Raw genomic sequence first — 25,689 nt, 5'->3', positions numbered from 1 at the left:
CCATTTTAAATGGAGACAAAGACATGTTTAGCATCTGTGGTTCTTCATGGACCCACCATAGATTGATAAAATAGTGACTTGTAAACCTGAGCTTTTGGTCATCTTGCTCTTCAATCCTTTCTACAGATGAGAAGAGGCTGGGAAATTCTAAAATCATGAAAAGAGAAAGACGGGAAGTCTGGGGAGTGACCAACGGAGTATTTCTGAGTCGGTGGGTGTGGCACATGGTTTGGCCACCCAGCGAAGATTACAGGAGCTGGAAGTTACTCAGGACTTACAGGCACATTTACCAGATTCCCCCGAATAGCAATCTTTGGCCTCTCACTAATGTATATTGACAGAAGGTGATTTCTCCTAGAGGTAGTAGTGTTAGTTGAAGTATGGATTTTGGATCCAAATAGGAGGATCAGTATGTTTATGACGTTATTGATTCTCCTGGGAAGTACAAACAAGGCAAAGAGAAAAGTCTCCCAAATGTGTGCTGAGCCTGCCACTGGAGGCCAGTAGTCCTCCCTGGTGGCAGTGTTTCCCTTAAGGGCGCCAGAATTTCTGCTTATAGCAAAGTGCCAAGTCAACTCGCACCCCATAGGGTGTTGATATGGACACAGCCATATCAATGCTTATAGCAGCACACTTCACAATAGCTAAATTGTGGAACCAACCCAGATGCCCTTCAGATGAATAAGTAGGGAAACTTTGGCATATATACACAATGGAACATTACTCAGCACTAAAAGAGAATAAAATCATGGCATTTGAAGGTATATCAATGGAGTTGGAGAATATGATGCTAAGTGTAGCAAGCCAATCCCCAAAAACCAAAGGCCGAATGTCTTCTTTGATATGAGGATGCTAACTCATAATGGTAATGTGGGGGGAGCATGGGAGGAGTGGAGGAACTTTAGATAGGGCAAAGGGGAGGGAGGGGAGTGGAGAGGGCAAGGAGTAGGGATGATGGTGGAATGAGTTAGACATCATTACCCTAGGTATGTATATGAAGACATGAAAGGTCTGAAAATACTTTGTGTACAATCAGTGACTTGAAAAATTGTGCTCTATTTGTGTAATATGAAATGAATTGCATTCTGCCATCATATATAACAAATTAGAATAAATAAATAATTAAAAAGAATATTTTCCTGCTATCACAAATTCCAACAGATGAAGATTAAAATATTGCCTTTGGTATTTGTTATGGTTTGGATATGAGGTATCCCCCAAAAGCTCACATGTGAGACAATGCAAGAAGGTTCAGAGGAAAAATGATGGGATTGTAAGAGTCTTAACTCAATCATTGAATTAATCCATGATGGGATTAATTGAAATGGTAGGATGTGGCTGAAGAAGGTGGGAATTGGGGTGTGGCTATGGGGTGAATATTTGTATCTGGATAGCGGAGTCTCTCTCTGCTTCCTGATCTCATCTGAGCTGCTTCCCTCTGCCATACACTCTGCCATGATGTTCAGCCTCTTCTTGAGCCCTGAGAAATGGAGCCAGCCTTCTATGGACCAAGACTTTGGAACCTGTGAGTCCTCAAATAAAGTCTTCCTGCTTACTTTTGTTCTGATCAGATTCTTTTAGTCAGAGCTGTTAGGGTCTGTAAACAAGTCAGGATGGCGCCTGGCATTTTGCCAGAGGGAGTGGTTTGTGAAGTAATGCCAGCGAGCCATTAAGTGTGGAGATTCCTTATTGGTTGGCTGCTGTATCTAGTTTATGTTAATTAGATAAGCTGTGTGGAATGTGTATATACCCCTCCTGTCCTACAATAAACGGCTCCCACTCCTGCTGTATCAATGTACACAAGTTGCTCGTCACCCCCCGGTTATTTTGCTGCAGCCGGACTGTGGCAAGAGCAGCAAAAACACAGACTAAAAGAGTACTGCCAACTGGTGGCAAAATGTGGTCGTAGAGTTAGGGTCAGTGGGTCCACTGGCATCTTCTCTTCCCCTTCCCTCTTGGGAGCAGGATTCTGGGAAAGGCTACCCCAGCGCAGTAGGGAATGGGAGGAGGTTTGCTGTCCCACATGGACCTGGGGGCACTTGGGAGCTCAGGGGACCAGGGAGGTTATGAATTCCCAAAACTCGCTTCCTTTGGATAGACTGGCTCTGCCCAGCCACCACATCCAGTGTGCTGATCCCCTGGAACCTGAGCTCACTGCTCTGTGGGCAAGAGCAGATGCCAGGGAGGCTCCTCTGCTGGGGAGGCTCCACCGTGGAGGTAATTCCAGGGGACTGAGCTCCTCTGACTGTCCTCCATCTGTCCTTGAGCCCGGGACATCTGACTTTGGGGTGTCTTTCAACAGGCTTCTCTTATCTTGGTGGTTTGTTTATTGAACAATTTTGATTTCCTATTCAGAATATGTTAGAAGTCATATCAGGGGAAAAAAAAAGAGTTCTCCTTTGGAGACTTTTGAATGTATTAGTATTTTAAAGAAAATTTAAATACCCAGTGTATTTTGTTTGGCGGAATTCCTGCCGAGACTTAACGGGTAAGCTCTGCCTGTGCCAGCGACCCAAACCATATTGACAATGTGTGTGACTGGAGCCGTTTGCTAAAAACCACTAAGTGACTGAGAAGGTAACAGATTTCCCAGGTCTCCCCACTCTGACGGGCCGTCCTGTCCAGCTGATGTCTTCTTCCCATTAGAATAGATCAGAGAGGATGGTGTCTCGCCTCTCATTAAATTCTCATCTCTGCCCAACGGTTTGAAAGGGCAACTGTCTTAAACCTTTGAACTTTATTTGTAATACAAAACTTCAATTAGATAAAGGACAATAATTAGCAGATCTTTTATCTTTGGGTATAATTAAATCCTTAAGAAGGGACGTTTTAATCAATGAATTGTAACGACAAGTTCATAAATTAATTAATCCCACCAATGGAGGCTTGGCAGTAATCAATGGATCTTTAAAGAGGTCCAGGAAGAGGGGACACAGCGGTGGGAATACAGATGCTCAATTCAGTTTGGTGTAAAGATTCTCATTTATTAAGGATTAGCTGGTTCAAAAGATGATCTATTTATTTAAGGGAAAATCATTTAAAATATTAACTTTTAATGGAGGAAAAAGCTTCATGCAAGTTTTCACTTTCAAAACTTTCTTCCAAGAGCTCTCAACTCACACCACAGCCATCAGCGTACACCTGTGTTCTCATCCTAGAGCCATTTGCCAATTTACCAATTTGATAGCTAGGTTAAATTGGAGAGAAATAGAAATAAGATGGACTGCCATTATGCGTTTTAAGATTTTTCTTCTAAAAGGACAGTTGGCAATCTTCTGCCCACTTGTCAAGTCTGGCCCCCTGCCTGCTTCTTGTAAATAAAGTTTTATTAGAACACAGGCATGGCCATTTGCTTCTGTATTGTCTACACCATGTCACACTCTAAGGGCAGAGTTGGACAGGTATCATGGAGACCTTGGAGCCATTCATGAGCCATAAATATGTATTATTTCATCCTTTTTATAGTAAAAGTTTGCCAGTTCCTATTCCAAAACATGGTGTCCTTTTAAACTCCATGCAGAACCTCATAGACAAGTGTTCATTGTAAGATGAAGTTAGATATTTCAAATACGAAGTCGTGGCTCCAGTAGTCTCCTGTACTGTACAGGCATCCACTTTTATCTCATCCATTGGGAAAAAGCAAAGGAAAGGTGATTTGGATGGGAGGCGTGGGGGAGAAACTGGCACATGCTAAGGTCCTAGATCCTTTCCCTCAATTTAAAACATCTTCAGACTAGGAACCAGGGGGACTGGTTTGCTGTGAGAGAGGGGGAGTCTTGGAGGTTGGAAGGTGGTGGAGGCAGGAGGTACGGTGGGGGAGTGCTGGCAGGGTTGGCCGCCCTCACCCCTAGGTTCTGCCTGTCCTCACATGACCTTCTCTTCACAGGTCAGGGTCATACCTGCTGCTCCTTTTTCTTATAAGGAGGCAGTCATTGTGTTGAGGGCCCATCCTAAACCCAGGATGATTTAATCTTAAGATCCTTAATTATATCTGCAGGGAACCTAATTTCCAAATAAGATCTCATCACAGGTGTTGTGGGATTACAAATGGCCATGACTTTGGTGGTGGTGGGGTGCATATTGTCTGCCCTTCAGGGGATAGCATGATCTGCTTTTCAATTTAAGACCAGTGCTTACTTTTTGGGAGTGGGATATTGGATCAAAGATGCATAAACATAGAACCAAGGGGACCAGAGGGACAAAGACTGCCCAAATGTGGTGGCCAGGTGGCCGGAGAAGGCCAGGGGAGGTGGGAGTGGCTGCTTAGAAGGAATCCATCTTTGGCCTGGAAGAAATGAACCAAGGCTGGTGTTTTGCAAAGTTGGGTGGCTTTTATTTTCTATCTACTTCTGAGAGGGTGTACAGAAAGCACTCAGAAGGTGAAGGACACTCTGGTTTAGCAAAGAGTGTGGTCCAGCACGTCAGACTCGGGCAGCTTGTGCTGATGGGGCAAGTGCGTGCAGCAGATTTTTCTGTGAGAGTTCTTTCCTGAGCATGTGTTTGCTTTGGGCAAGGATGCAGGTCTCCCTTTTTCAAGATGTTTTTAAAAATAACAAAACTCATTTGAATGGGGCTTAGAGTTCCTTGGCACAGAGACATGGGACTCTTGGAAATATTACTATTATTTCTGGAGCCAAATTTAGCAAGGACGGCTCTGCCTTTAATTACTGGTTGATGCTGAGTTGTACAGGCAAATGATTACATGCACAATTAGTTGTTCCCACAAGTAGCCAATTATGGGAACGATTATTTAAGAAAATTGTGGCTCCTACTAAAGGGACTTTACATTGTAGCCTCAAAATACATTTCTGTATTAAAAAAAAACCCTTTTATTGCATGTATTATTATTTTTTCCTATCTCCCGGGCTTCTGGAGAAACAGTCCTTGTGGTCTCATTTGTGGAAAGAGAGAAATTTTCTGTAAAGAAATTCAGACCTTTGGGGCCCTATGAGACTCGGCAAACAGGGTTTGAGAGTTGGAAGCTCTCCCAGGGGCTCGTCTTGTTCCAGAGATCCATAGATGGAACTGGAAGAAAACCTGGGCCTCCGAGAGGTTGATAAGGGAACCATTTGCAGCCTGTCGCACCCTAGAGCATAGCCGCACGTGGCTGCTGGCTCAGTCTTGCCTGGGCCTCTCAAAGCCGCACTTCTTAACCCTGGCTGCCTCTCCCGCGTGAGCACCATGATCCTTCTGTGCACCCAGGTCATCTGAGAAGCATAGGCTCTCAGAACTAGAGCATCATGGAAATTGTCTTGTCTATCTTCCTCATTTAGAGATGATAAAACTGAGGCCCAGAGAGGTGCAGGGACTCCCCAGTGGCCGTAAGTCCAGTCTAAGTGTGACCCCAGCACGCCCGATTCCAAAGCCCCACCTCTTTCCACAGCACAGTGCTGACGGCTGGGAGGACCAGCCATCGGCACCTGTGACTCAGAATTCGATGGCAGCCTCAGGTCTTCCTTTATGCCTGGCACAGGCTGGGAAGGAAGTTAGCAGGCACTCCTGAGAACCTTCTCGTTTACACCTCTTATTTTGTTGTCTGGGTAGAGTTTGGAAAATATATTTGCCTATGGTTACACTCTCCTTTGGACCATTTCTCAAAAATGTAGGTCTTAACAACTCCATGACCAACCCTGACCTCACTCTTACAGGAGAAGCTACAAATTTAAATGCCAGTTATTGTGTTAATTATTACTCATGGATGGTTTTCTCCCTGTTTCCACAGTGACATCACTATCCTACCTTAATGCAGAATAGTATTGTATAACTGACCCCAATTCTTCAGAGCGCTATACTAATAATGTTAAATTCTTGACCTTGTTAAAGGCTGTCTAGTGGGTAAAACGCACGGTTCTGCTCCTTAACTTTGAGTTTTGCTTTGATCAAGGGGTTGTTAGGATATGTGACATATGCATATGTACTTGGGCATGCCTTTTTATGATCTAGGGATCCTCCCAGATATGGATGCCTGGGGCAGTTCCTGACCTTCAACTGGAGCCTGAGAACGAGACTTGACCAGTAGCTCCCTTCCCTGGGATAAAACACAGAGAACCATATTGGACCTACCCCTGCCCAGGGCCTGGATTTTAGTCTAGTCCAGATGAGTTGTGTGACTTACATGTCTATTAACATAAGAATACACAAATGCTGTTTTAAGCCACTGAGCAACATTAGGTTGGTTTGTCATAGAGTGTTATTTTGGCAATTCTTGACTGATACATTCCAAATTGCATTCTGATTAACATCGAAGTTGATGATGATAAAAGAGAATGTGAGAATTAATGGCAAATGTGGTGGTATTTAAAAACCTATCAGGCATATTTACAACTGGTGTTCAAATGGCCATAGATCTATAATTTACTTGATTCTAAGACATCCTTGAGATTTTCCCCAGAAGTGAATTTAAAACCAAGATTTTTGATCCCAATCTACCTCATGGGATGACTAGGGAGAGCCTGTGTGATGTTATGTGCAGGCTGTATTCATGGTCCCTCACTCCATGGCCACCTCTGAGCATCCAGAGTGAGGAATTAGATGGACGACTGGAACTTGGAAATGAACTTTCTCTGGCAGTCTGGTTGCAAATCTCTCTCTGTACAAGAAAAGGACTCCTTCATGTTGTGTTGGGAGAACAAAAAATACAATAGTTACTTTAAAATTCACCTTTTTCCTCTTTCCCTCCTGAAAGAACCAGGCCACAACCATTCTGTGTTTCTCCACTGGCCTTTGCAGAACCTCACCTCTGGCAAATCTAACAGCGTTTCCCTGTATCTTTAAAGAAGACCCATCTTGCATCCTTTGCTAGGGGAGCTGGGAGTGATCTGTGGATCCATTAAGAACTCCTTGCTCTTGTGGGCTGCTTGAGTTCTGTGGCTTCTGTGGTGTCGAGTTCTGAAAAGACGTGCTCTTTGAGAGGATGCTGACCTAACGTGCTCTCCTGAAGACCCCGGCCCAACTCCCCTTCTCCTGCAATGCCAGACTGTTCTAGAGATAATGGAGTTGAAGATGTGGTTTCTTCTCCCTGGACATGTTATTGGTTCTCTGGGCTGTGTGTTGAGCTGTGCTATCGGTGGGAAAACAAATTTTGTGGTGATTGTGAAGTCCTGGGGATTGTGGGCAGAACTAAGCTCCATGTTCTAGAAAGATGCAATAAATGATCACTTTTTCAAAATTTTCATTTCTCCTTCAGGGAACAAAACCCAGATTTCCAATGAGAACACAATTTATGCAAGACCCTGCTGTGAACTGGGAAACCCTTTGCTTCAAGAGTTTAGATCTTCACGGTGCCATTTGCTACCTGAATAACCTGGGCCAAACCACCCACCTCCCAAGGTTCTCTGTGCCCTAATCTGTGTAACTGAGCTGTTAATGTCTACCTCAGCAACAATGCATTGGAGGTAGGAACAATGTGTATGGAAAGGTCTCTACACACAAGAACCGTTTTAAATTAACTGGGAAGGATTCTAAGGCGTCTTCTTTAAGCCCCAGTTTCTTTGTTTAAAAGGTGGATTAATATATTTCTGCCTTCTGATACCTGGCGTGGTAAACAGGACGAGGCTTCCTTAAACACCGTCCTCTGTTGAGCCCTAGGATTTGGGGGTAAATTAGGTCATGTAGACAAGGGGAGTAAAGGTCTCAGATGGAATTGATTGGCTGGCCAGCTGACCTTGAGACAGGGAGGCTCTCCTGGATTATCCGACCAGGCCGAGTGCAGAACAGGGGTGTGGACGTGGAAGGAGGAACCGGAGGTGGAGCAGGCAGAGCTCAGGGTGAGGAGGTCTTGGCTCAGTGTCACTGGCTTTGAAATGGCAGGAGAGGCCGTGAGTCAAGGACCACAGGAGACTTTTAGTCGCTTGAAAAGACAGGACTGCGGTCCTCCCTCGGAGCCTGCAGAGGGAATGCAGCCCCGCCAAAGCTCTGATCTTAGCCAGGAAGACCCATTTCCGCTTTCAGACCTGCAGAACTTTAAGATTATGGGTGGTTTCAAGCCACCAGGAATCTAATAAGGAAACTAATAGGAAAACTAATACTCCTTGTCAGGGCTCAGGGAGCGTCTGCCCTCATTGTAGCCCTCAACACAGTTCTTTTTCTGTAAAACGGGCCATAGTCTAACCTAATCGTACATATTACTTCTGAGGACTGGAATGCATTTCCAAGCGGTTGATTTTAAGGGGAATACATGAATGATATTGTTTCTGAGACTTGCTTTTTGTTTACTCAATAAAATAATTGAGTTACAACCCCTTTTCTCCACAAAACTCTTAAGTATTTCTTGTTTCCCGAGACTTCATACTGCAGAGGCAAAGTATGAGACCTGCCTTACCTCGCATCCCTTCATAAATAGTGTTCTCCTCCCTGTTTCAGAACATTTATTGTTGAAACATTTGCCAAGATGGGTCTGGCTGAAGATGTCATGGGTATTACCTGGAGTGCAGAGAGGCTGTTATCCGCATTATGAGGAACAGCCACCCCCGTGTGCCACTAGCCAAGTAAACTCTAATTAAGACTTAGGTAACACAATTGATGGTCATGCAGACTTCTCCTGTAGGAAACCATAAGTCCTGGGCTGGATCCCCCTGTGTGTTCTCATCTGTCCTCCTCTAGCTCCAGTTCAGCCTTCTCGGCTGGAACGGAAAGAGGGACATGAAATCTCTGTCCTGAGGTTGGTCTTCTGGCCTCAGTGTCCAGGTGGTTATGGGGGAGTGGTGAGCCAGGCCGGGGAGGGCTTCCTCGATGCCCCCAATAGGGGGCATGCACACGATAGGAAGGTGTTTTTGTTCACCTTTTTGGTACAGATTTCACATTTTTGAACAATGGAGATCCAAGGTGAGAGGAGAACTTTGTACCCACAATCACAAGAACAGTTTGAACAGTTTCCAGTAGCTTGGTTCCTCTATCAAATATATTTTCATCTTGTGTTCCTCAGAGGGAGTAGGAATTTATCAGAGACACCAGCATTTGGTCGACTTACTTTTGCAGAATTTAAATCTTTCTTCTTTTCTTTGTAAGTATTTTCATGGGAAGTTGGGAGAAGCGGGATCAAGTTTTTCTAGGAAGATTTATCACATTTCTCCCATGAGTAAGGCATGATTCCAAATGCATTATTACGATGGGAACTGGAGCTATTATTTCACATTTTTAAACCGAGGAAGACAAAAGCCACAGAAATAGAGCGAGCCTCCCAGGGTCCTAGAGCAAATAGCATGGCCCAGTTTTTGTTTGAACCGAGGGATTTTTTGACTCCTAGATCTTTTCCTTGCTCTAGGAAGTGATTTTTTCCCCCCTCTTGTAATAAAGTCCTTTAGTCTTTTCTCACTTCTGTGAATAAATAGGAGCTGGGGGTAAAGGACAAACTGGCACTTGGAGCTGCTCTGGGAGAATCGCAGCGTCACTCGCACTGTTGATGCCTCCCATTATCCACCAACTACCTCTTGAACCAGCTCCTGCTATTTCCATTTCCATAGTGCAAAACCCTGTTGCAATTCCACTTCTAGAGGTTTACCTGGAGATAAGCAACTACAGATGTTCTGAGAGACATGTACAAGAATATCCATAGCCATACCTTTTGTAATAACCAACTCCTTGGTGGAAACAACCTAAGTGCCACCAACAATAGAATGGGTAAGGAAGTCACAGTGTATTCATGCAATGGAGTATAATACAGGACTGAAAAGGAACTATCACCATGTGGAGCAGCACAGAGGAATCCCAGAAGCCCAGAATTGAAGTTCTGTATCTTACATTGGGGGCTTCTCTTCATGGGTGCTCACTTTGTAGAAATTCACCAACTTGTTCACTTATTATTTGCATGCTTTATTGTTTTAATAGTGAACTTTGATGATAAGTTAACCTAGAGAGATATAATAGACCCGTTTTTATTCTTATTTGACTTCCAGCATCACTTACCTTTATTGAGCGCCTGTTGTTTTTCTTGACCTGATGTCTGCTGGCTTCCCCAGCGCTATTCCTGTTCGCCCCTTTGACCACTATCTCAGTCTCTTTTGCTGGTTCTTCCTCCTCTACCTACATTTTATATTTCTAAAACTCTTTATCTTGACTTGCAAAAACATTGTAAAACTATTGCAAGAAATTCTCATATACCCTTCATCCACCTTCCTGGGATTTTAACATCCCATATAAACATAGTATAAGTTTTAAAACCAGGAAATCTGCATTAAGACTGGACTAGTAACTCACCAGCAGAGCTGCTCAGCCCTCCCAGCTGGCCGTCACGTCCTTCTGGTCTAGCAGCCAACCCAGGGTCCACATTGCCTTCAGCCATCTTGTCCCCTTAGTCTCCTCCAGTCTGGGACAGTTCTTCCATCTCTCTTGGTCTTCTGTGGCTTTGGCAGCTTTGAAGGGTACTTACTGGTCGTGCCTGTGGGCAAGACCCTGGGTCCTCCTCGGAGCCTTCTATCCAAGGCGCCTGATGTTCAAGGGCCTCATTGCTGGGAGGTTGATTCTGGTCCTTTGGTTTTGGTGGCCCTGGCCAGCTTTCTCCACTGTGAACTTATGCTTTCCCCTCTGTGATTAATAATCATTCCAAGGGGAGATCTTTGAGGTCATGCACATAGCCCACTTTTCCTCATACCTCTCCCTGCTGATTTCAGCATGAGAAGATCCCCCTTGCCTTTGACACCCCAGAGTCCCCGAGGGCTTGGACCCAGCCACTCTCACACTCTCGGTCCTCCTGGGAAGGTTCACACACTCCAGGCTTCAGGTGCCACCTGCAGGCTGTGACTCCGGCCGCCGCAGCTCCAGCCCGGCTTCCCCTTTGGAGGGTGCTGCCGGCTGCACCCCGGTGCCTCCCCCACCCACCGTCTTGTCTGAGACCACTGATGCATGTTCCTCCCAACCCGCTCTCCTCCAGGTCTGCCATCTCACCTGCTGTTGGAACCTGAAGCCCCCTCCTCTTTTGGGAATCTGGGACTTGCCCCTGACGACGTTCCCATCCTCGTCCCCCGTGTTCCATCTGCTGTCAACATCTGTTGGTTTTGTCTTTAAACCTTCCTAACTCTTTCCACAGCCAGTTCCCTAATCCAAAGCACGATGCTGTCACTGTGGACAGTGGCTTGGCCCGGGCAGGGCCCCTCGGCTCTCGGCGTTCCCTCTAACCGGCTCTCTCCCTGGTGTCAGCTCTTGCCTCTTTCCTGTGACCTCGGAAGTGCTGCGGCAATCCTGGTGGCCCACACTTTGAGACAGAAGGCAGCCGTTGCAGGGAGCCAGTTATATACCACGGACATTGGGGGAGGACATTGAATGAATGACAGTGGAGGGAAAGGACCGTCTCCCCTTCTTGGTGTTAATGACCGGTGGCATGTAGCCCGGGGCGTGGCTCAAGCAGGCAGATGGCGCTGCACTGGAGGGGCCCCCTGGACACTCCATGATGAAGATAGGATTTTAGTGCAATATTAAAAAGCCAGAACTAGTGGAAGAACTCCATGATGAGGAAAACGTAAAAGTTCAAATACAAAGGCAGGCTCCTTATTTACGCTCCCTCTCACCTCGCCCTGGCCCTGGCCTCCCCTTGCTAATGGGAAAATTCAACATGTCAAATTGTAATCGCCGAGAACAGGGGTCCCCAAGGGGAGGGGCAGTGGCTTCAACCCCCGGGCTGTGTGCAGTGTCTGGAGGCGTCTGGGGCGGAAGGGTGTGCCCTGGCATCTACTGCAACAGGGCCGGGGCGCTGATGGCCTACGCTGCACAGGACAGCCCCAGCTCCAGGAGCTGTCTGGCTGAGGTTGACAGGATGCCGGGTCCTGTCTTCACAGACCTGCACAACTGCAAGGAACCCATCAGGAGACTGGGCAGGCTGCAGCCACCTCAGCGGTAGGGGACGCCTGCTTTCTGGTTTTCCCTGTTGAAACAGGAATATTGTGTGGCTCAACTTCTCAGGCCCTGGGCTCTGTGGTGGGCCCGGCTAACGGAAGACCAGGGGCCCGGTGATCTAGGACAGTGAGCACCAGAGTCCACTGCAGGGTGACCAGGGTTGATGAGCAGACTCCCTCAGGGACCCCTCCAGAGGCCACTGCTCCCCTCTTAAGGCACAGTGGGGCGGCTGGGAGCTCCATGGAGACCCTCCTATTGACATCGGTCACTTGTTTCTCTCACTTCCGCCCTCCTCCTCCACCCCTCCTCCTCGCCTTGGTGTTTTGGTCTTAGAGTGGCACCAGCTTCACCCTGCTGCTGATCCCAAGGGCGCCCATTCCAACCTGCACCCTCCCCTGCCCACATATTGTCATTGACACTGGTCATGTGGACTGTGGAGGGGCCCCCTGGACACTCCTTGCTGCTCGTACCCCGATAGGTAAACCCCTCTTCCAGTTTTCAACCTGGGCCGACCCTCTCATTTCTCCTTGGTCCACGTGTGCTTCTGGCACCTCACACGTCATGAGGCTGAGCTCTGTGTGTCACGGGTGGGCGATGGGGAGGGGCCCTGCCGTCCATCCGGGTTTACTTTGTCATCTCCTACACCACCATCATCGCTACCTGTCCTCCCGTCCTGCCGGGCGAGTCCAGCCATCTGAGGAGCTGCATATGCCCAGAGCTCTCCAGTGGTGGGCCCTGCCCAGGACGAAGCTGTGCTGTGACCCCCCACTTCCCCACGTGCACGCCGGGCTGCTGCCTCTGCTCTCTCAGCTGACACAGGGCTGTAGGAGTAGCCCTGCTCTTATGGGAGGCCAAAGATCAAGGTCCAGTGTGGCTGGTTTCTGGCCCTTCTCTTGGCCTGCAGATGGCCTTCCTGATCTAGCATCACGGGGTGGAGAGAGGAAGAGCACTGCTCTCTACCTCTTCGGATAAGGGAGCAATCCCATCGTGGGGACCTACCCCCATGACCTCATGTATGCCTAATTAGCTCTCAAAGATCCCCTCTCAGATGCGAGCACATTAAGGGTGAGGGCTTCAACAAATGACTTTGGGGGTGCATAATTTAGCAACAGCACCTACAGATGGCCATCCCACGACTAGGGGGAACTTGCCAAATGGACACTCCTCGTGTCCACACACACTCTGGCTCAGTACCTTGGGGGCGGAGTGAAGATTCTGTGTTGCCCTGTGTGTGCAGAGCTGAGAGACCCCTGGGGAAGCAGCACCAGGGCCGTGAGCTGCGTAAGTGGGGTCCACAGGCTGGAGGGCACTTCTGGCTCTGGGCCTTGCTCCTTGGGTTACCAGCCAGGGTGGGCTACTTCGTCTCCGAGGGACTCAGCTTGCTCATCTGTATAGTGGAGATTAGTCTGTGTAATGGAGGGTTGCCGTGAGGGTCAATTTTACCTGATTGTCTATCTGTTATTGTTGCTTTAATTAATTATTCATGAGGGTTTGCAAAGAGACTGGCGGGCGGATCTCTCATGCATTTTATTTGCAGCGTCGTCATCACTGTCGCCAGGATATCTTCCTGCCCTCCACATGACTTTTGACACCAGGAGAACCTTCCGGCTAGATCAAGAGCAGGTCCCTCCTAAGGCCCACTGAGGAGTGTCTTCCCAGGAGGACCCACATGTGTAGGACGATGACTTTCACTTTACTGTCATTCTTCTCTCCTTTAACCTCAGATCAGGCAGACTGGACGGCGCTGGGTGCCACCCCCCTGCTGTTGGTGAAGGCACAGCAGCTGACCTTTGTTTTCCAAAAGATCTAAATTTCTTCTGGGTTAACTTTGGGCCCATTCCGGACAATGGCAGGAGCAGTGGCTCATCTGTCCGGGAGCCACCAGATGGCGGTGTTTCCCTTGTCATTGTTCAGCATGTCTGTCCCACACCCCTTCCAGGTTCCAGAGCCCAGGCTTCCTGCTCCCCAGCCATAGCTCCCGCCCAGTCAGAGGCTCAGTCAGGTCACGGTGTCCCCACCATTGGGAGGCACTGGGGCAGCTCTCGCTTCTCTGTAGGAACCCAGTGGCCCTGTAGGCACAGAAAGCACAGAGTCGGCCCAAGGAAAGTGGCCTGCCAAAGCACTGTCTGTTCCCAGGTTTGGTGGGTTTTGGAGAGCTGTGCCGCGGTGCTCAGAAGCCAAACAAAGGGTGCTGGAGCTTTGGTGGACTCATTTCTCTCTCCCTGATCTAACAGCCCCGTTAGTGGCTTTTTGGTAAATGAAACCTCAACAAAAGTAACATGAAGGCAAAACTTCTTCCCCACAATTTGGTGGAGAAAAGAAACAGCCTGCAGGGAAAATTCTCTGCTTTAGCAATGAGCAAGGACGAGGTGAGCGCCTCACCCCGACAGCCTCTGGAGCTGGCCTTCGGCCGGGCAGCCGCGCCCTCTCCATGACTTGGGCTGCTGCACCTCACCTTTTCTTGTGGTCTGCAGGGAGTTCTGGGCGATTTGCTCAGAACCCCAGGCTGGGCCCCTGCCTCCACCTTTACTCTCTGCCCTGTGGCATGGGCCCCCTGTGTCCTTGTGCATGTGTTCTTGTGATTTGCCCTGCAGGGAGCCGAGTGGGTTGAGTCCCCATGTGGGGTTGAGTCCCAGCCTCATTTATTTCCTTTGTTTTCTGGTGGGTTATTAAAACACCCTGATCCCAAGTCACCTCATCACTAAAATGGCAATGATAACAAAATATACATGTAGGTTGTTGTGAAAGGTCAATGAGGTAATGTACGTGAGGCACAGGGAATGATGGCTGGCATACTGTTAAGGGCACTTTATTACATGACTTAGACTTGTCAGATGATCTCCAGAAAGAAGGGACTTGAGGAAGAAGGGGTGAAGGAGGAAGAAACAAAAGGTCTGAGTGGCACTCTTGAGTTGGATCTCAAGATAATAGAAATAGGTACAATTTAGAATAAAGCAATGAAGGTGTGTTGCAGGAAGTCACCTGGACTAGACCCATGAGGTTGGGCCTGCCAGTCACCACATCTCATCCAAATACCACTGGCAAGTCCTAGCTAACCCTACAGTGGGAATTCTTCCCTCGCCCTAGGGATATGTGTGTGCAAGCAGGTGTGTGTGTGTGTGTGTGTGTTCCTCTCTCCCTCCCATCCCCTGTGCCTTCTGGTGTTGGGACGACCCTCCGTGCTCCAGCACGCTGACCCCTTCTCCCCAGGCTGCTCTCTCCTAGCGTCCCCTCTGTCAGGAAAGCCTGGTGCTCCCTTGAGGCCCAGCCCCAGCGTTACCCTGCCTAGGCCCTTCCCCCATCGCCAAGGTCCATGGCTGTCTTCTCTGTGTGTCCTCAGTGGCTGCACCTCTCTGTCCCTGGGAGCAGGGCCTCCTTCCATCCTCACTGCCGGGGGTCCTGGCCCCACTGCACCTGGCCCCCACGGTGCCTGTTTAGCTCCAGGAGCACTTGGGCACTTCAGGATTAAATTACAAGAGCAACAATGCTACTAAGTATTTCTGTAAAAATAAATACGTGCAGGCTCAGTTCCTCTCCGCTGGTCTCCCTCACCCAACACGGTCCCCACCTGAGCCTAGGAACGAGGCACCTCTGCTGTCCCTGGGAGGCCCCCAGGCCTGCTGCTGCAGCTGCGTTCTTGTGCAAATGTCTGCTTGCCTTCTGCTCCTCACCTGCCCAGGGACACTCTGAGTGCCTCGCGGCCAGGCCTTTGTCTGTGTCTGTCTCACCCAAGAGGTGCGACCTCAAAGCCACCAGCTTCATCTTTTATCCCCAGGACCCAACACAGAGCCAGGCACAAGGGTGTGTTTCCATAGGGAGCTGCCACAGAACCAGCGTGTCTGAGCGTGTGCACACCAGCATGAGGCGGGAAGGAGGGGACGATCACAGAGGGAGGTTTAATGGGAGTGTCACCTCCCCGCATGGCTGAGGTCCCCAGAAGACTTCTGGGATCGCTGGAGCTGCAAGAAAGGGCAAGGTTGGAGCGAGCGGCTGAGCAGAACATTGAGTCAAGTGCAGGCCCTGACCCTGGAAAGGCCTGGCCGCGGCAGGGAGAGCGGGCAGGGGCCGTGCGGGGCTGCTGCTGAGATGCAGAACCTCCCCGAGAGGCTGCGCCAAGATGCGCCTGGTCACTAGGACTCGTGGGGAGAAGCAGGGGCTTTGTCTTGAAGGTGCCTTCCGGGAAGAGACTCCACAAGCTCTTGTCTGGACAGGACTTGTGAAGCTCATCCCAGAGTCCAGGGGAGTTGCGAGAAGCCTTTGCTGTCAGAGGGTCCTGTGTCACCCATGGTGAAAGGCCATTTGCTGACGGACAGTGCTTCCTCTGGGAGCCTCCCGGCAGGTGGAAAGGTGCTCTGTGCCTGAAGCCCGGCCCCTTGCCTATTCATCATCCTGACGCCCCGTCCTAGTCCCATGTCGTGGGCCGCTCTGTTTGAAGACTTTATCAGTATTTATCTTGTAGTCTTTAATAAATCATGTGCTGATCCCGGGCACTCTACATGAGTGGGCCACCACCCGTCCCCTCCACTACATTGCTCTGACGTGTTGGTGTGACTCCTGCTGCTCTGGCTCCCGCCCTGAGATGGGAGCTAGGAAACGGGTTAGACGCGGGACGGGCTCTTTCCAATTGTTTGGCAAGAAAGAGGCTCTCACTTCATCTCGTCATTATTTTGTCAGAGGCCGTACGTTAAACAAAAACACTTGTTAAAATACAAGAGCACAGGCTGTGGAGGAGAAGTCCGACTTCCAGTGGAGCAGAGTGCACTTCATCCCATCTCCTGTCTCCCTGCATCTTTCAGTCCATGGTGGGTTCTGGATCAGGGGTTGGCAGACCACCTTTGAGCCACCTGGGGACCCCCTCCTGTTCTGTAAGCGAAGCTTTATTGGAAGAGAACCACTGGCACTTGTCCTGGGCATTGTCCGCAGCTGCTTTCTGCACTGAGACCTCCCCCGTCCGACCTCCTGGGCAGGTGTCTGTTCTGGACACTTCACAGACACCTTCAGTGGACAGCGGTGCCCCGCCTCTGCTCCAGGGTCCTCCAGGGTGTCCTCCACACCATTCCCAAACGACTCTTTCAAGAGTGATGGTACATATGCCCCCGTGAATGTCTGTGCACGCTCGTGTGTGCATGTGTGGTGTACAAGTGTGAGCCTGGGCGCGAGGGGGGATCTGAGGTGTCCACCAGGCACCTGTGGCCATCTGTGGCGGAGCTTTCTTGCCTGTGCGTTGCAGTCTCTAATTCTGTTGCTGTTGTGTGACAGCCGCAACAGAGGCTGCAGCAGCTATGACAGCAATAACCCTCCCTCTCGCGGTGCCCACCTTTCCCCGTGTGGTTGTTTGAGGGGGAAGTTGTGTTCCCAAGAAGGAACGGAGGAGGGGAGGTGCCATCTGTAGGGGGGAACTAAGGAGCTGGGACATGTAGTTGCTGGTCCCCGATACAAGGACGATGAGCCACTCTCGCCATCTCTGTGGCATTGAACCAATAACACAGGCATTTAGTGTACATGTGCGTGGACAACAGTACAGGAGACCATCCGTCTCTCTGTTCGATCCCTTTCCTGTGTGTCTTTCTCACCTTCTCCTCATTCCCGTTGTTCTCAGGTGTCTGTAGCCATCAGTAAGTCAATGGCTTTGGGGACAATAAGGAAGCCTTCAGGACGTGCGTTGTGAGAGGACCTTCACTCAGGTCATGAGCCTCAGAGGCGCAGGTTGCGAAGCTCCCTCTGAGGTGATTCGCTCTTGGGAGAGTCACCGGGACTGCACAGAGGAACACAGAGATCTAAGGCCTTTCCCGTGTTTCATTTTTCTTTTCTAATGCACCCTTCCAAGGACAGGTCCTGAAGCAGAGCCGACACCTCCATCACGGGCTTACTGAGCCCGCCTAGCCATGCCAGCCGGGGGCAGGGGCCTGGGGGTGGGTTCTAGGCCTCAGGCTTTGGGGTGGGCAGGGATATTGCTCACACACCTCTGTCCATCTGCTCTCAGACTTGGGTTGTGAGTCCTCCAAAGGACTGGTCACTCCATGGCGACGACAGATGCCTCCGAGTGACAGTGGCTGTGCGGAGGTGCTTTGGGCTGTCAGAATCTACTTCTGGTCTGGTATGTGATGTGTGTCTTGGGACAAGGACCAGGTACCGTATTTAGGCAACTCCCACGTCCCTGGGCCCTCATGCCGCAGAGGCCCTGGGTGAACAGGAGTACTGTCAGGGCGTGAGCCAGGCCCCTCTGCATCCTGCGACGGTGGCTGAGGGGCAGAGCATGGATATGGAAGGTTTAAAGCAAAGAACAGGGTGCCTATTTAGCTCCATGAGCTCATTTTCTAATAGGTTCAGTATTTGGGGCTCCCTCATAGGCAGCTCTGGTGGCCTTTGTCCCTGGCTGAAACTGTCCTCCTGCCACATCCCTCTGGGGTCCCCACCCATTCTCTTCTCCTACTCTTTGTCAAAGCATCCCCTTGCCCCTACCTGAGACTGCCGTTCCCTTTTGCTCTGAATTTATGTCTAATTATCATTCAAAATCAAATTCTAGATTGGGGTGTCACATCTTCTAGGAATCTGCCCTAAAGCTATCTGGACTGGGGAGATGCCTCCCCATCCCACAAGGTGTTCTCGCCTGTCTCTGTGCCCCACCTCAGGTCTGGGCTGCAGTGCTCACCTGCCCACCGAGGCTGCGCTCCTGGGGGGACAGGGAGAAAGGGTGCAGTAGCTCATTCCCGCCAGAAGGTGTGCAAGGGACAGTGTGGTCAACACAGAAGGTGTTCAACTGCCCAGCTGGGCCCATAGGTGGAGGGTGGAGGACTCAGACAGCATCAGGTGGGGAAAAATTTAGAAGAGGGAGAAATTTTAAAAAATGCAGAGGAATTGCATATATATGTATTTTCAGTTGAAATAAAAAAATCAGATTTAAAAATGTTTTTGTTTTCTAACCAGAAATTTGACTGAGGAAAAAAATCTCCTTGATATTCTCTGATTCTGAGATCCAGAGACGGAACAGACGTCCCCTGGTGCTGGCGGCAGGGCACTGACAGACCCAGCTGTTGGTGTGATCACCAGGGCTCTACTCAAGATTTGCTCCTTGTTCCCCTGCCAGGATCCATGCTCTTCCACCTTCCAATTGAAAACATACTCACTAGCGACAGGTTTTTGGCAGGGGATGGCATGCACCAGGTTAAAGTCATTATGCTGGCAGTGCAAGAGTCAGGGTTCCATCGAGGAGGTGAGCTCAGCTTCCCTGGGATGAGGCCCTGGCCTTGACCTCCACCCCCTCTCCCCGAGGACTCCATCCTCTCAGCTGAAATCACCCTCTCTTTATCACACTGGGGGCCTGTGAGGCCGTTATGTGGGATTTCTGGAATGAAGTCCTTATTGGAAGCAGTAGCTTCCCCACCTCCAGACTCCCGTGGAATGTGACTGTCCCTTTGCAAATTGAACATGCATTTGGCTTCAGCAATTGGGGACTCTGATTTGCCCCTTCTCCATTCAAGGCTCCTAAGAGAGACCATTACTTCTCTTGTGGACATGAGGCCTTTGAGGAACTGTCAGGGTGGGGGACTTGCTTGTCCCTTAGTCACACAGTTGACGAGTATGGGGGCAAGGACATGCTGAGGCCCAGAAAGGCATCTCACAGAAAGTTGCTAGCAGACTTTACGCTAGAATCGTGGCCTCTGTCTCCCAGTGTTTCCTCTCCTGGTCCCTTTTCCTTGTGTCACTTCTGCAAATGTTTTCCTTGGGGGTCTAAACCCAGTGAGTGCACCACAGCCTACGTGGACTCCATGGCTTTCGTCTGTGCTGATTTGGTGACAGGGAGTGGCATGGAATGAAGCCACTCAGCCACACTGAGGACCTCAGGCACACTCACAAGAGGTTGCTGAAAGGGCCTGGAATTTGGAGTTGGGGCCACTTAGGTGTAATGACAGCCCTGTCACCTGGAATTGTAGTGACCTCACGACTTCCTCCTCGGTCCCTGGAGCCTAATGATGTCTCCTTCATGGGACAGCTGAAAGGCAGGAGAGAGAGTGGGACACCTGCTCAGGATGTCCGGGCTGCCTCTCTTCTGCCTCCTCGTCCTCCTTAGGTGCAGGTTTGTCATCTCAGTGTGTCCACACTTGAGAGTCCCCCAAACCTGAGGGAACAGGCAGAGGAGCGGGACAAGGACATTTGTGGAGCAGCTCTGTGGACCAGGCCACGTGCTTCTGGAACCTCCTGTAATTAACTCAGGAGGTTCTTCACAGAGAAGGAGAGAGCGCAGACCTCTGCTGGGTCTCAGGTTTGGATAATCACATACACACAGAGTTCACAAAAAGCTAATCTGGGCCTTGAATGTAGTCTAAACCAACCTGACCCCAGACAGCAGAGATGCAAGAGTGTCTGCGTCCTGGGCTGCGACTCATCCTCCATCTGCATTGGACAAACCTGGGCTTCCCCCTGGGCCTGAATTCCCATGTTCAGGGCCTCCTGCCCCCAAGTTCAGTGCAGCCAGGCCTCAGCTGGACCCAGGGTGAGCGAATGGGAGGCCTGTGGCAAGAGTAAGTTCCCCTGGGCCAGTTCACAGGAGGACGGTGTCCATGGCTGCCCCTCCCTCCCAGCCGCAGGCTAGATGCTGAAGACAGGATAGGGGAGGGAGGAAGAGAACAAAACTTGTCCTATGGGCCCACATGTGAGCTCACTTAGAGCCAATGAAAGAGACTTACAGAGGAGGAGTGAGGTTCCCCGAGCTTCTCCATTTTGTCCAGGGATGCACAGTTGGTGGAGTTGGGTGTGAACAGAAGCATTCCTGATGTCTTAGTGACCCCATCTTCTAGTTCTGGATTTCTGTGCACCTATCTTTGAATGTCGTGGAGTAGTTCTGAGCCAGTTGTGTGTGTACTGAGAGAGTCAGATCCAGAGAGCAGCCTGTGTGCCTTAGACGCTGAATGGGTCTGTCTTCTCAGGCTGCCATATCGGAATACGCAGAGCAGGAGCCTACACAACTGAAGTGCTTTTCCTCTCAGTTCTGGAGGCGGCAAGTCCGAGCCCGAGGTGCCAGCAGGGCTGCGTTTCTAGGGAGGGCTCCCTAGCTTGCTCATGGTCACCCTCTCAGTGTGTCCTCACGTGGCATGGGTGTCACTTTCCCTTCTTGTAGGGACACGGGTTCTACTGGATCAGGGCTCTTCCCTTCTGACCTCGCTGAACCTCAGTCACCTCCTCAAAGCCCCATCTCCAGGACAGACACGTGGGGGCTTAGCGCTTCCACATGCGGATCCTGCGGGCACAGGATGCTCAGCCCTCGCGGTCTTGATGTTGGGTGGTCACAGCACTAGACACGACTTCTCGTCCTAGATTCTGATCGCGGCATTTTTGGCCTAAGTGTAATAACAGGGAGTGAGTGGGGAGGAGAGAGGGCTGGCAAGGAAGTTTTAGGAAAATCAAGTTCCAGCTTCTGCAGAATACCCTGACTTCATTTTGTTGCAGGAAACTCCAGGCCCTGCATCTTAGCCCATTTGCTTCTGGCTCTCCATTCACCCTGCTGACTTGGTTTTCCCAAATTGTGAGGAAACCCTTAGCACGGTGTTAGGAGATGCCAAATGTTGTGTATTAACCATTGTTATTCTTTCATCCTGGGATGGTTGTCACTAGTGCAGTTAGCTGGATATTTCCAGATCTCCCTCTGGCCCCATTCTAGGAACAGGGTAGCTGGCATTTCTAGATGCCCTGAGTTATACGTGGTTATGTAACTTGCTTTGGCCAATAAAGTTCAATGGAAGTGGTGCATGTCATTTCAGGCACAGCTTTAAGAGCCAGTGCGTGATCCAGCCATTCACTTTCCTCCCTGTCGCTAAAACCAGCAAAGCTCGAGATGGCCCTGGAGGAAGACAGTGATGAGCAGAGTCCCTGGATGATCAGTCATGGACCTGTAGTGTGCATGAGCAATAAATCTTATGGTTTTAAGCCACCAAAACTCTGGAGGTAATTTGTTAATGGAGCATATCTCCCTTCTGGCTGTTCCCTGCTGCAGACCCAGCCCTCCCTCCTATCTGTAACTTGGGCTCTGAATCATCCAGCACCTGGAGGTCACATGCTGCCCAGGTGTTCAGGGCTACCCTAATAAGAAGGAGAATGTCTCATTTACTCAATCAGGGTGGTGGGCTTTGACTTCTGTTATCTCTTGAAGTCACATGATAAACCTGTGAACAAAGTGCTACTGTCCTGAAGGAGGACATCAGGACTCAGTGATGAAAGGACATTGGGACAAGAGATGCAACCTGGAAGCAAGTCACATCTCAGGTATGGATGTGTCCAACTCAGAAGCCTACGGGGCTCCCATGATGGCACACACTTTTCTTTGCTTCTCAGGAACATGTTACTGTCCAGAACTCTACAACAGGGTCTGAGCTGTCAGCTTCTCACAGAGCTATTAATTAGCTAGTCCCAAACTGTGGCCCATGGCCAAATCTGGCCCCATGCTTGCCTTTATAAATAAAGTTTTATTGGTACATGGCCATTTCTTTACATGTCAACTATGGTTGCCTTTGTGCTCCACCAGCAGAGTCGAACAATTGTAACAGAAAACATCTGACCCACAAAGCCTGAATATTTGTTATTTGACCCTTCAGAGATCAAGTTTGCTGACACCAATGCTAGGAACAAATCCAATGAGCTTATGCTTCATTTGAAAAATTAGGAAAGTGGGACCCAGAAAAGTGAAATATGTTTTAAAACATAAAATTACTTTCATGCAAAGCTATAGTAATGAACCATTAGACATAGGAAAATAATCTTCAGGGTCTATAAGAATAACCACTCTAAAATGATATGATTCTAACTTACTCATTTCTCTCAGTATGGAAAAAGATGACTAATTTTTTTTGTTTTTCTTAAAAAAATCCAGTAATCTTTTTTGATAACCCTTGCAGAGATTAAATCAAATATAGCATGCAATGAGTTCTTCCATTAGTAGTTGAGGCCACATGTCGTTTGTGGCATTGTTCCTGTTTTGGTTAATTTGACCTTATATCATGAGCATTTCCCATGTCATTAATGTTCTCCATAATGTAATTACTGATGGTTGCATAACATTCTGCCCTATAGAAATGCCTTAACTTGTGTAATCATGATTATATTTTCAGGGTTTTGTTTCCCATTATACTGAATCTTCCTACATAAATCTCTGTCCACATTTCTGAACTTTTCTTGGCATAGAAATAGAATTCCTGGCCAAAGCCTATGAATGTGACAACAGTCTTGATTTGTTTGATATATCTCTTTTTAAAAGGATCATTGACCCCTGTTCTGCCTTGAGGATGAGGGTGTTTGTCTCAGTACACTCCCTGAAGTATGTTTTTAGATCTTAAGCCTCTCCTATGACAATGTGTAAATGCAGCTTTTAATTTGTGCTTTAATCGGCGTGCTTTGATCCCCATTCAAGGTGAATTTTTTTCTTATGATACCAGCTATTTGCATTTTATATTTTGAAAATACTCAATTCTAATGATATTACCTTTTTATCAAGAACTCAAAATACAGTTAGACCTTCCTGTATCCATCTATTAATCAGCTGATCAATCAGTTCTGTTTTCATTGGTTAGTGTGTTTAAGTTGGTTTGAAACAGCTCTTTCTGCTCATAACCCTCACCCCCAGCCCAGCCTCTTCCCCATCCCCGCCCCCCCCATGAGTGTGAAGTTGTATCCTAAAAATCTATGCTTCCTCATCTCAGCCCTATTCTCCTGAGTTACCAGTTTACCTTTCAACCCACAAATCACTGTGTATGTTGAGGTCACTGCTCAGCGAAGACCCCATGCACAGCTACATCATGGTGGACAGACTCATGGCCTTAACTTCCTTTGCTTCACCTGGGCAACCTCAAACCTTCAATACCCATCTCATGGTTTAGGTGCTGGAACACTTCTAAAAAAGTCTTGAAAATGGATTTGTACAGTGCATTTGACACCTACCAACTGATGTGTGTCAGGCATTGCTCTAAATGTTGGGCCCACGACCATAATCAAAGACCACTGTCTTCATAGAGCTTGCGTTCTTTGGGAGAGACATAGTAATTAATAAATACAATAAATGGGTAAATGAGTCGTAAGTGCTGTGGAAAAGGCAAAAAGTAGACCAAAGGAGATCAGAGGTGGAGGGCAGTTAGTTTTAAATGGTGCCATCAGGTTAGTGAGATCTGAGCCAAGATGGCAGGTGAGAGGGATAGCTGTGTGATACCCAGAGGCAGCACATTCCAGGCAAAGAAAATAGCCCTAGATGGGCCTGAAGTTGAGGCCAAATTAGAGGAGAAGGAAGATTTCAGGAAAACCACAAGGTTCATTTAAAGCTGTTTATTTTAAAACTGTTTTGCCTGGGGTGTTCAAGGGGAGAAAGGAGGCTGGTGGCCAGAGTGGAGTCTAATGGGGGGAGGCAGTAAGAGATAAAGTCCAAGATATTGAGAAAGAGTGCAGACCAGGTAAGGTCACTCCAAGGAGTGAAGATTTGACTCTGAGTGAAGTGCAGGCAGTGGGGCCGTCACAGCATCTGGAGCCGAGGAGTGACTTGGTCTAACTCGGGTTTTAAAAGGAGCACCCAGGTTGCAGCAGTAAGGGGATCCCATAGCCGGGCAAGGTAGAGATCACAGTGACTGCAGTTCCGGATAGCGATGAGGGTAGCCGGGTTCAGGGTGGCCCCAGTGGAGGGAGGGCTGTGGTCAGATTTGGGGTACATTTTAAAGGTGAGGCCACCTGGACCTGCTGCTAGACTGGATATGATGCCTTAGAGAAAGAAAGAAAAAACGACACCAAGGTTTCTGTCATGAGCATGTTAGAGGGTTGCCATCAACTGAGCTGGAGAAGGTTGGGGCAGATGAGGTTTGGGGTTAGGATTGTAGCTGCTTTGAGACGCCTGGTACCTGAGATGTTTAATTAAAATTCCAGGTAGAGATGTTAAATAGGCAGAGTACAGCTGGTTTCAGGAGACAGGGCTGAGCTGAAATATCAAGTTTGGAGCCTCAAGATCTAGATGGTATTGAAAGCCATCAAGATGTATGAGGTGGAAGACAGGTTGGGCTTGCAAGCAGAATCCAGATGTGCCAAGAAGGTTACATGGTTTGGGGCTAGTTTCTTATCTTTTTTATATTTGAGAGTTTGCCACTGTAATATGGAAATTGTAATAGCTATTCTACAGGGAAGCTGTGTTTCATAAAAGGTGATTGTATCCAACCAGGTGAGTGCAGTTAGAGAAGGGAGTGAGTGCAGTTAGAGCAGGACCAGCTTCTCTGAAAATTACTTTGCTCTGATATCAGCTGGACTCTGTGCAGACTGCTAATTCTTTTTCTTTTCTCTGTGCTTTTTAATCTGTGTCTGACTCCTGCCAAGAGTTACATGAACGATTATATGATGCCATGTGTACTATATCTTTCTGAACTTCAGATATGATTTGAAAAACTAAGAAAAAATATTATATTAAAATTATATTTCATAGAGTAGCAAATGAATTTTTAAGACAGAAAACAGTTTTAAATAAACCTTGTGGTTTTTCTGAAATCTTCCTACTTCTCTAATTTGGCCTAAACTTGGAGGTATGTGTTATCCAGATTGGAAGTACTAAGATGGAAAATTAGGGACATAACACCACCCATGCCTGATTATTATAGTTGTGTCTGCATTAAAATGTTAGCCTATAATACAGAATGCACACTAGTAAAACAAGGGATCAGGGACAGTGGGTTCTGCTCAGAGAGGAGTGACAAGAAGTTTCAGTATATAGCTGGATTGTGCTACTATTTGTTTAGATTGACAGAGAAGACTGGAAGGCTCCAGAAAAGAGAGATTTTTGAAAGAAAGGCTTTTATATGTTCTTGAGACACTAGAAATAGTTAAGCATTTGACAAAGACAAGTAGTTG

The sequence above is a fragment of the Marmota monax genome, unplaced genomic scaffold, assembly GCF_021218885.2.
Source record: "Marmota monax isolate L192 unplaced genomic scaffold, Marmota_monax_Labrador192_F-V1.1 WCK01_AAM20220418_F8-fsc00024, whole genome shotgun sequence".
NCBI lineage: Eukaryota > Metazoa > Chordata > Mammalia > Rodentia > Sciuridae > Marmota > Marmota monax.
This window is presented reverse-complemented; position numbering follows the sequence as displayed.